The sequence below is a fragment of the Triticum dicoccoides genome, chromosome 6B (assembly GCF_002162155.2).
Source record: "Triticum dicoccoides isolate Atlit2015 ecotype Zavitan chromosome 6B, WEW_v2.0, whole genome shotgun sequence".
In the NCBI taxonomy this organism is placed as follows: domain Eukaryota; kingdom Viridiplantae; phylum Streptophyta; class Magnoliopsida; order Poales; family Poaceae; genus Triticum; species Triticum dicoccoides.
Genome location: NC_041391.1, coordinates 427707516 through 427719813, shown reverse-complemented (window position 1 = coordinate 427719813; position 12298 = coordinate 427707516). Strand labels below are relative to the sequence as shown.

General features: G+C 49.6%; 1 long non-coding RNA gene across 1 annotated transcript; it reads right to left on the bottom strand.

Annotated features, from left to right (window-relative positions):
• Positions 1–2744: 2744 nt before the first annotated feature.
• On the bottom strand, positions 2745–7262 carry LOC119323184. The gene is made up of 3 exons (XR_005156173.1): positions 5828–7262; positions 4510–4851; positions 2745–4433 (listed from the first exon to the last, which is right to left on the bottom strand). It is a non-coding gene; the product is annotated as an uncharacterized LOC119323184 (long non-coding RNA).
• Positions 7263–12298: the final 5036 nt, after the last annotated feature.

Genomic DNA, 12298 nt, shown 5'->3' with positions numbered 1-12298 from the left:
AGTAGAGGCAAGCAAGTTGACAAGATCCACGCCCACAACAAAATTGTGTTCTACTCGTGCAAAGAGAACTACACATAGACCTAGCTCATGATGCCACTGTTGGGGAACGTTGCAGAAAATTAAAATTTTTCCTACGGTTTCACCAAGATCCATCTATGAGTTCATCTAAGCAACGAGTCAAGGGAGTGAGTTTGCATCTACATACCACTTGTAGATCACGAGCGGAAGCTTGCAAGGGGATGGTGATGATGGAGTCGTACTCGACGTGATTCAGATCACCGATGTCCAAGTGCTGAACGGACAGCACCTCCGCGTTCAACACACGTACGGGACGGGATACGTCTCCTCCTTCTTGATCCAGCAAGGGGGAAGAAGAGGTTGATGATGATCCAGCAGCACGACAGCGTGGTGGTGGATGCAGCAGAACTCCAGCAGGGCTTCGCCAAGCGTCTACGGGAGGAGGACGAGGTGTAGCAGGGGGAGGGAGGCGCCAAGGCAATGGGGTGTGGCTGCCCTCCCCCCTGCCCTCCTTTATATAGGCCCCCAGGGGGGGCGCTGGCCCTGGGAGATGGGATCTCCCAAGGAGGCGGCGGCCAAGGGGGGAGGAGTGCCCCCCAAGGCATGTGGTGCGCCCCCCCCCCCACCCTAGGGTTTCAACCCTAGGCGCAGGGGGTGGGCCTAGGGGGGCGCACCAGCCCACTATGGGCTGGATCCCCTCCCACGTCAGCCCATGGGGCCCTCCGGGATGGGTGGCCCCACCCGGTGGACCTCCGGGACCCTTCCGGTGGTCCCGGTACATTACCGGGTGAACCCGAAACTTTCCCGATGGCCGAAATACCACTTCCTATATATTATTCTTTACATCCGGACCATTCCGAAACTCCTCGTGACGTCCGGGATCTCATACGGGACTCCGAACAACATTCGGTATGCTGCATACTCATATTCATACAACCCTAGCGTCACCGAACCTTAAGTGTGTAGACCCTACGGGTTCGGGAGACACGCAGACATGACCGAGACGACTCTCGGGCAATAACCAACAGCGGGGTCTGGATACCCATGTTGGCTCCCACATGCTCCTCGATGATTTCATCGGTTGAACCACGATGTCGAGGATTCGATCAAACCCTGTATACAATTCCCTTTGTCAATCGGTATGTTACTTGCCCGAGACTCGATCGTTGGTATCCCAATACCTTGTTCAGTCTTGTTACCGGCAAGTCACTTTACTCGTACCGTAATGCATGATCCCGTGGCCAACACCTTGGTCACCTTGAGCTCATTATGATGATGCATTACCGAGTGGGCCCAGAGATACCTCTCCGTCATACGGAGTGACAAATCCCAGTCTCGATCCGTGTCAACCCAATAGACATTTTCGGAGATACCTGTAGTGCACCTTTATAGTCACCCAGTTACGTTGTGACGTTTGATACACCGAAAGCACTCCTACGGTATCCAGGAGTTACACGGTCTCATGGTCGAAGGAAGAGATACTTGACATTGGCAAAGCTCTAGCAAACGAACTACACGATCTTTGTGCTATGCTTAGAATTGGGTCTTGTCCATCACATTATTCTCCTAATGATGTGATCCCGTCATCAACGACATCCAATGTCCATAGCCAGGAAACCATGACTATCTGTTGATCACAACGAGCTAGTCAACTAGACGCTCACTAGGGACATATTGTGGTCTATGTATTCACACGTGTATTACGATTTTCGGATAATACAGTTATAGCATGAATAAAAGACAATTATCATGAACAATGAAATATAATAATACTTTTATTATTGCCTCTAGGGCATATTTCCAACAATTAGTACCGCGTTTATTAGAACTGAATATAAGAAATGGTGCGTATATGACAAAGAAATTCAGGTCTTCGTGGAGTCCAAGGTTTGTTGGGTGCGTCGTTCGCAAACAAAGTTGCCCATGTTTTAGTTGTAAGAATAAGCTTTGTAAAACATGGTCCCATGTCCTTCCGGCGTGTGTTATCACGCTTGAAATCAATGGAGACTGGTTAATAAATCATAGCGATTCCAACTCAAGAAAAAGGAAAATTGTACATAATGACATATGGAGCAGGTTTTGTAAGATTCCATGCCCGTTGCAATGTACGGGCGTTTGTACTAGTAAAAGAAACAATGTAAGCCAGAGATGAGAAAAACATCAGAAGAAGGAAAAGCGGTTTATAGTCTGGCCCGCTAGCTTGGTCTCGGCCTTAGGCAATAACATGCACTGTCGAGTCTCTGATATGTCTTACGTTTCATCCAAAGTACGAAAAAGTTAGTACAAAGAATCGTGATCGTTCAGAACAAAGCTCCCCCGATCTTTTCACCCCTCTAGTAAACGTGCCCGTGCGTTGCAATGGCAGAAACAAAATAATTTTACAATGCAAGAAAAAAGCATTTGATTTTACAATTTCACATATATCTTTGTTTAGTTACCCCTCTTCCGTCAAGCCCACACCTGACACAACCAAATCAACTCCTAGCAACACCGACCCACCGCAGCCTCTCACCCGGCAACGCTGATGCCGCCTTGTGGTGCACCAGCGGATTGGTGTTTGTGCTTGTTACTTTAATTTGTAAAACCAAGTATGCCATGTTACGACTTGCTGACGACCGAGTTGTAGGTACTTTGACATGAACTCATCATGCCTTATACATTCATGATGTTATAATTAGTCTAGTGTATAACTTGACATGAATATAAATAATATACAAACTGAGGGAAATACTTGTCCTGCTAGGTCACTATATTGGAAAATATTGGTCTTTACAACTCATCATGCTTCAAACAGTGATGTGCACAACAAGACCACAATCCAACTCATAACCACCAAACACACTCATTCATACTGAATCCAACATAACGAGGTGAAACAGACAGACGGAGGATTCAGTATTCAGATGCCAACACCTGCGAACATATTCACAAGCATTGTAGATTCTAGAGCACATACATCGCCGAGTCCCCTGTTTATTCCTTCTTCTCCTACCCAAAAAATATGACAGTGCTCAGTTCTACGGGGTCAGCAGTACGGAGCTCGGCGTCTTCCGGGCCTTGAGATCAGCATGGGCGCGGGACGCCTCCGGCAGTGGGTGGGTGTGCTTCACGCGGATGTGCAGCGGATCAGTATGTCACACAGCAGGAACAAGACAAAATGTACCTTAAATATGCTGCGAACCAGCATATGGACAGTCATCCCCTTCAGCATGATAGCAGCCATTGTGTGATCAATCAAAGGCGTGACGGGAACCAACATTGGCTGGAATAATCTGCTCTTTAGCATAAGAGCCCATCGGCTTGCCTGCGTACGCGACAACATCCCCATCTTTCTTGCCAGTCAGTCCGGGCCCTACGGCGATCACCACACCAACAACTTCCATACATGTTGGTGCAACAGATCATTAAGCTAGACAATAATCTGACAGAAACACTGATAACAGTGCAAAGCACAACCCACAAGCCAATTGATGGAAGCAAACAACCTGATGCCATATAGTGTCGCAGGATAAGACAACAGAACACCAATTCTTCTTTGAGCAATAAAATAAATTGGAACATTTGGTCTTATGTTCAGTGAGCAATGATCTCGAGAATCATGCTTCTGGGCATCTAAAAGAGCGGACAACCAAACTTATGGTGTATGTATCAACTGAAATGTTTGTGCGTGGTTTGAGACATCTTTGAACCAGTAACTGAGACAATGTTGGTTTGGTTGGCAACTGGCCTGGAATAGATACAGTTTCTTCGGTTTCATCAGCAACAGCAAGCTATCATCAATCGATCTAGTGAAATAATTGCAAGGTGTTTCATCCATACTGTACAAACAGGGGATCTAGTGAAATCAATTGGGCAAAGTACAAAGTACTTTTACGAACTAAAAGCTGCACTTATATGGATAATATGACTGTATTAGGAGAATAAAGATGTTGACAATGAACTATGGAGAAATACAATGATATCGAAACAAACATTTTTTTCCGCTAGACCCATAACAGTAGAAGAACATCCAATTGATTGTATTATTACTTCAATGAACTAACTGGGAAGTAGCATTATTTAGAGCTACATATATTCAAGATGAAAGCATGTACACCAAACATTTTTGTGACCAAAACCAATAAAGCATCAAACATTTCGCGGATCCATAGACATAAGAACATAGTGGACTGATACCCACACACCTAATAACTTCATGCCCTTTAGTGTGTCATTTGCAAGATATTCAGTAAAAGGATTATAAAGAGAGCTTAGCCATTCCACCTCTAGACAGTACAATCAGATCTTTAGCTTAAGCTTAACAACTGAACTGCAAGAGTAAACACGACACTCATGATAACAGATGAACATGTCAACCTTCTTGCCTCACGGTGTACCGTGTACACCAAAAGCCAGAGCTGGTGAGTGAATAAAACCTGCAGGCAGCTATGATCAGTGTCACTAAATTAAATAGTCAAAATATTTGTCGTAGGTCAAAGTGGTATCCGAAACCTTTGAGAATCTGCAGTTCAGACTTGAGAATATAGAACGGCAAGACACAGGTGCATGATACACCCAGGAAGAATTCACCTTCAGAGTGGCATCCAGGAAGAACTCAAAATAAAAGCTGCACTTATATGGACAATATGACTATATTAGGAGAATAGAGATGTAGACACTGAACTATGGAGAAAAACTATCATGAGTAAATATCAAGAAGTATTTGTGCGGACAAATACAGTGGAATCCTGTACAACAAACCAGGTTTGACTCAAATCAAGTGATTGGGTGTATCACTCTTGCATCTTTCACTCTCCTTCTGCTCAAACATTAGTCGTACATATTCTCTCCAACCTAAATAAACAAAATTAGGAAATAGTTAGTCACTAACAATATTCAGAAAATTGACGGTAAAACAATCATGTTGATATGAAAAACACAAAATTGGACCATAAGCCCATAATACGCGTAGACTGGTCGGCGGCCGTCATTGACACTTCTTTCTCGATGTCGCTGGGCAGAAGCCTGTGTCGCTCAACCCATTGGTGTCATTAGACATCGGCATCACATCTCGCCATGTCCCACCTGGCATCTATATCCTCCGCTCTTACTCTGTCCTTGACGAGCTTTTCATCTCCCTTGATGTGTCCTGACCCAGTTCCTCAACTCTGACCAAATTCATGGCAATAGGCTACAGGTGCAGGGAGTACCTCGTAGAGGGCATCCTCATGTCCAACTTGACAAATTAGTTTTTAAAGTTTTAAACATTCCCTTGTGTGGATGCAGTGACATGTGTGCACGTGGGGTGGCATGCTCATTGTCATAGAATTGCACGTGGGGTGGTACGCTCATTGTCATGGAATTGACCATGTTTCGACACATTGTGAACTGGACACCACGGCCATCATAGGCGAGGGTAGAAAGAAGGATGCTGCCCTTTTCTCATGGATCAGTGGCAAAATCTGTGAGAGATGTTCGGCTAGACTGTTAAGGGCTGAATTGGCTTATTTCAGTGAATTTGAACATTCTATGGGATGACACTCATGGAATAATCATTGCCCATTAGGTCGTTACTGTCTGGTTGTTTGCTCGTGTTCTATTCAATAAATTTAATTTACAAAATAGTCTATGCTAAGTTGCTCTCTTCTGCTACAGCGCAAGTGTGGATGGACAGACATACAGTAATCTCATGTCTGGCTAACATATTTATGTTTTGCAAGAAAAGTGAATTTTGGAGTTTCAGCTAACAACTTCCACGAGCAAATCCAGGTTGTGTCTGCACACGGACCTTGACAGCTTCAAAGGGGCACAGAGTGATATCAGAAATTACCTCAGCAGAAGTTGAACCTGCAAGGTAAATTAGGGTCTTGTACTTCACGGCGTTGTCAGGCCCAGCCATATCTGAGTAGGTCTTCGTAAAGAACTTGTAGAACCCAAACTTGCAAGCGCCCTGAGCACTATAACCAAGCAAGGTACCCATCCCCTGAAGAATCCCCTAGCTCCTTGCTCCTTTAACAGAACACCAAATCCAGATGAGATGCTCTTGTAATTCGCGGGGTCAATCTGAAACAATTGATAGAAATGTGTTAGGTCCAAAATACCTAATTCAAACCTATCAACACTTCACCAGTTGTAGCTTAGAATGTCCAAGATGGAGAGCAAACACATAGCAGTACATCTCAAATTATATTATTCTCAACCAAGAAGAAACCCTTTTCTTAGAAATCAGAGTACATCTCATGAATAAATCACACCCATCTCAATTATCCATTTATACGCATCACATGCATCAGCTAATCAACCCATATGAACTGCTTGCTTGTTTTATTTTATACAGTAGCTAATCCACCAAAAGAAGCTAAGGAACCCGGAACAAAAGCACACAAGGAATCATTGCAGGTAGTTCTATGTCCTGGAAGCAACACAAGAAGCAGGCACATATCATGAAGAATCATCACCTGCAGGTGTATTTCTCAAGCACGCACATTGGAAGAACCATCAGATGCAGGCAAATACAACAAGCACATACACATGGAGAGCAAGCATGCCACAGGCACATCAATCTCGGGGAAAAGAGAAGGATCACCCTTGAAGAGTTTCGTCGTCCTGTAGGGAGCAGCCGGCCCCATTTAACCTCATCGTGGATCTGGTCATGGCCATGGTGGCTCGACGTGGATCTCGCCGTTGCCTTGGCCTCCCGTCTCACCTTCCTCCTCTCCCCACGCCGGAACCGGCCAGTCTGCCCCAGATCGAGGAAGCCCACACTGACCCACACCAGCAGGAGATCGTCGCCTGGGTGTTAGCTCATGGTGTTGCTGCCCCAAATCAGGGGGTGGAGGAGGAACGGCTGGTGCTTCAGTTCGGTGACGGGAGGAGCCAGGAGGGGGAGAGAAAGGAGTGCCCAGTGAGGGTGCTCCACGACGGGAGGGTAGCTAGGGAAGGGAGGCTAGCGTGGTGGGAGAAGGCGGCGAGCGGGAGACGCGCCGACGAAGCCCTGCCCGAAACCCTAGCCATGGGGGTGGGGTTGGGAGCGGACGATAGAGGCCGGGAGCGGAGAAACTGGCTGGAGGGAAGGAAGGCGCGGACCGTGGGGAGCTCGGGTACGTGTTGCGCGGCGATGGAGCTCGCTGGAAGCGACCGTCCAGCGAGCTCCGGCGTGGGTGGTGGCGGCGGCGGCGAGGACTTCTGCGCGAGAGGGAGAGGAGGCGAGCGCGAGCCCGTGCTCCGTTTGTGGTCGGGTGTTTTTTTACAAAAAAACGAAACGTTACCCACTTAAAATAGAACTGCGTGTTAAATTCTCAGAAACAGAGGGACTTTTATGCAAAAAAGCTGACGACGTACGACCAGAAGCCATCGCTGGTTTATTATTTGGGAGATATATACACACACGCACACACACACACAAGGAAAATGGCCCGTGCGATGCAACGGGGTAAAAATTCGGTCAAAAGCTACACCATGTCTTGGTTTCAGAGAATTGGCTCAAAGGCTTTTTAATCCCGGACGGAGGTAGTATTTGAGAGAATTGATCAAAAGACAATATTAGCAAATAGCTAGGCGCCCGTGGTTGCAATAGTAGAAAAAATTGACGTGTATTTAAATTTAGTGAGAGTTCTATGTCCTTCAACAATGAACAGTAGAACTCGCGGTAGTGTGGATAGAAAGAAACTACTGGACCAGTAGGCCTAGCGGTGGTGTGGGACCCAGTGAACCCCATGTGTAACTCGTGCGAGGTCTCTCGCCTGCTCGACCGCCGTGGAGCCCCCGGATCGATCACTCAGTCTTATCTCTAAGGACGCAACCCCTCTCTCGTTTCTATCATGTTTCTTTTCCCCTTCGCTAATTCCCCTTCCCAACTCCAGCAGCCAGCCTCCCCGCGCCTGGAGAGGAGCTCTCCTCTGTGCCACGATCCACCTGAAGCAGGCCAAGCCCAGCTGCCGCCCCTCTCCTCCTGTCTCTCATCTTTTCCCTTCTTCTTCTCTCTCTAATCTATGTTTTCCAGGGAGTCGCCATGGAACCCGTAGCATCCCCGCCGCCTTGGAGCTTCGTCCCGCCTCCTGTCGTCTCTCCGTCAGGCTCGTGCTCCTCCGCCTCGATTCGTCCACCCCGCCACTGGATCCACGTCAGAGCAGACGGATCCGCCTCCTCTCGTCTGGCCTGCCGTCGGAGCTCGCCCACGAAGCCGACATTCATCTCCCACTCATCAGGCTGCCTTGAAGCTTGCCCCGCCTCCGGCTGCCTCTCCGTCCATGGGAGCTCGCCCGCGAAGCCGTGTTCATCTCCTACTCATCAGGCTGCTGGGAGCTCGCTAACTCGGCTGGTTCGCACGCACCGCACAAGGACAGGTGCCGGCACCGGAGCAGCACAAACGCAGGCGTCCGACCGCGACGGCACAGGGAGGTTGCAGCAGCTGGTCCAGCGTGGCGTGGAGGCCGACGGCGACGACCTTGTGGCTCTTGGTGACGCCTAGCCATGCCTGGCCCACTGCCGAAGCCTCTCCTCCTGTTCGACGTTGCCGTAGCGCCCGCACTCCAGTTCATCCACTATGGCCTGAAGCCGCCCCGCCGCAGCGCGCTCCACAGCAGCCAACACCGTAGGCGCGCTGCGACGCCTCACCCCAAGAAAGCACGTCGGCCGCCTTATCATCCTCTGTCGCGCCCTCCAACGCCTGCCGCGACGCCTCGGTCCGCCGTGCTCTACCACGCCTCGCCTCATTCCTGGGCTTGGGCGGCGCGGACGCCCTCCGCGACGCATCCCCTGCTTCTGCGGCGTCGACGCCAGCGGCAAGCGGCGGGGCGTGCCGGGCGGTACAGTAGAGGCAGGCAATGGATAAGTGGTGGAGGTGGCCAGTGGAGGCAGGGTTTTTTTTGTAAGAAGACGAAACGTTTTTCATCACTACCACACATTATATGTAGGATTGCGGGTTAATTTCTCAGAAACTGGGGGACTTTTTTGCAAAAAGCCTGACGGACGACCATAAGCCATCGCTGCTTTATATATATATATACTAGCAAAAATGCTCATGCGTTGCAACGGGATAAAAAATTACAAAACCTTAGCCCGTGCTTCACTATAGAGTAAAGAGCAGTTGTGATAAACCAGGTGGCAGACAACAATGCAGCTAAATGAACCAAACAAATAATTAAGTGATATATATAAGGTCAATGGGACTTTAAGAATGGAAATTATGACCTTGACGCATTGTGAGACTTTGATTTAGTCAGCGATGTCGTAGTGGTGCCCGCAACCATCCATGATGCTCGCCTTCATAACGGTAGTGCTAATACAAATGAGCGTGGATCCCATCGCAACGCAGGCTGAAGCCATCCATGATAGCTGCCCCTGTCGGAGTTGAAACAACCTTCGGCTTGACCTCAACCGAGTGGCAACAAGAGGATTTTTTGTCGAAAGAGACCACCTGCGCAATTGAATTGCCAGAAAAGACCCCCTCTAAGATGATTTGACAAAAAGGACCCCCTCGTCCGTGGCGGCAGGTGCGCCAGGCGACACGTGGCACCTGCCGCCACGGTGCGAGGCGGCGGCTCCTGCCGCCACGGCGTCAGGCGGCAGACTGCATGGAACAGAAATCGGCTGGCGCGACGGAACAGGCTGGCACTGTGGACCCCTACCGCTTGAGGGGCTGGCGGCAGGACAGTAGCAGTCGGGCCCGGCCGCCTCAGAGGCTGGCGGCAGGCCTGTTCATCAGCTGGGGGCAGGCATGCTGTAGCAGGTGGTCTATTTGACAAAAAATCCCGTCTGTACCCACTTGCCCTGCGTCGCGCATGTACGGCAGTACTTTGCTTTGTTTAAAGAGGTGGACGTCACATGGGCATGCATGCATGAATAAGGCCTCTGCTCGTGTTAACTAATGGAGTACTAGTAACTAAGCAAGGAATACGGGCCAGCCGATGAACACAGTGCCAGGAACGACGCCGATGAACAGGCCTGCCACCAGCCCCTGAGGCGGCCGGGCCCGACTGCTATAGTCCTGCCGCCAGCCGCTCAGGCGAAAGGGCTCCACAGCGCCAGCCCGTTCCGTCGCGCCAGCCAATTCCCGTTCCACGCAGCCTGTCGCCTGACGCCGTGGCGGCAGGGGCCGCCGCCTCACACCGTGGCGGCAGGTGCCACGTGTTGCCCGGCGCGCCTGCCGCCACGGCCGAGGAGGTCCTTTTTGTCAAATCGTCTCAGAGGGGGTCTTTTTTGGCAATTCAATTGCGCATGTGGTCTCTTTTGACAAAAAATCCAACAAGAGGCCGATTCAGTTCTGAACCATCAATCATTTTATACCCTACTTTATGAGTCACTCCAAAGGGCTAGAGGATGATTGAAATCACAGGACAGGGGAGGAGGCTACAAACCACCATTAGTCGTACAGTTTATTCGGTGCCCCACTGTTTTGATCCGTGTTTCAATCAGAGCCTGAAAGCCATCCTTTGTTTTTGTCATGCAGCGAGCCCCCAGCAATTCCCTCTTCCTTTAATTAAGCCCACAATCGTGTTTTCCTTTCTTTAATTACAACAAGCGGCCCACAAATACCGTTAGCATGCCCCACAATCCGGTTTCCGTCACCCCACAAATTCCCAGCTCCCACGTAGGTACAAGTTTTGCACAGGTATTTTAACTGGTGCTATTGTATCTATTGGAGCGAGGTGGGACTAAGACAAAAACACAAACTTGGTTACTTGGCTTTAGCGTTTTGGAATACCGTAAAGCCATAGAGCTCGCGAGTTCGATCCTGAACATGCTAGTACTATTTTTGCTTCTCCGGTTGTAGGTGGGCCGGCGTCCATACAAGAGCCCATGCGGCTTGTCCAAAAGAAAAGGCTACACGAACTGGGCCTGTGAAATTCGGTCGAGGGCGGACGCACGGTAAATAGGACAACGTACGAAGTTTGACGGACGCAAAATTAGTACCACCTCGTTTGTGTTACGATTTTGTCTATACAAATTGTAAAAACATATTATGACATGAAAAAAAAGCGTATTGTGACGGTGAACCCGACAAAATCAATCCGTGCTTTATTATTAGGGAAATATATATATATATATATATATATATATATATATATATATATATATATATATATATATATATATATATATAGGATGTATTTGCTATCCACACTATCTCGGATGGTTGCTATCAGAACCGTTCCTTCACTTTGGGGTCCGCACCTTTAGATGGATAAGGTTCTGATTTTAGCATTTGCTGAATTTCGCCATGGCAAACAAGGAATGCTAGGCCGCACCTTTCTGGGGTAGTAGCCCAGAAATGGCAACCTACTGTCTGACTTTCCAGTCGTAGTCAGAACAAAAGCAGTTGCACCTTTCTCAACTAGCAGGCATCGCCAGTGGCTACTTCGGGCAATCTTTTGACTTGGCTGATGGTGGTAATTTGTCAAATGTTCTGAGCCATGGCATGCTAGAGGGGCATGTAAAAACTGCCAGTTTCGTACAGCCAACTGAACAAAAGGTTCGGCACCGTCTGGGCCTACGACGTGCTGGTTCGGACATTTAAATCCTGCCATTTTCGTCGAGTTAAAGAAGGTGGCATGCGTCCAAAAGAGTGTGCTTAGTAAATATCGTTCCGTTGCCTCGGTTGTGCAAACAACAGTATGGACATGGAATTACTACCGCCGCGCCGCTCGTCCAGCCCGGCTGTGTTGCAGCGATCCACAACAGCGGACACCAGGTACGTATTGAGTGGTTTCGGCCGCTTTGATTATTAACGTACTAGTAAACGTCATCTAAATCGTTGCATGTCATGTCATGAAACATGACGGGTAGGGCTGCGGGCGGCGGCCCTGACCGAGGCCCCCTCGGCTGGTCGGGGTGGCGGTGCAGTGGCGGTGGCTCCGGTGGTGTGTGCCCGGCGGCTCCGGCGCTTGGAGCTCGCCGGGCGACGCGGATAGGCAGCGGCCGGGCGTGGCTCCTGCTCCGGCCGTGGGCGGCGGCAAGGGCAGGTCTCGTTAGCCTTCCGATGTCGTGGCGGCTTCACGGTGGCTCGATGGATCTGTCCGCGGCAACAGTCGGCTTCTCCGGCGTCGTTTTGTCTGGGTTCGGGCCGTCTCGACCTTCACCCTATCTCCTCGTCGCCCGGACGCTACTTCCATCAAAGGGTTGGTCCTCTCCCAGCTGCGGTCCACCGCTCGTCTCGCGCCCGATGCCGCAGGACAGAGCTCGTCTCGCGCACGATGCAGCAGGACCGAGCTCGTCTCGCGCACGATGCAGCAAGACTGACCTCGTCCCCCTCTCATTGCTGCAGGACCGAGCTCATCTCGCGCTTGGGGCAGCAGGATGG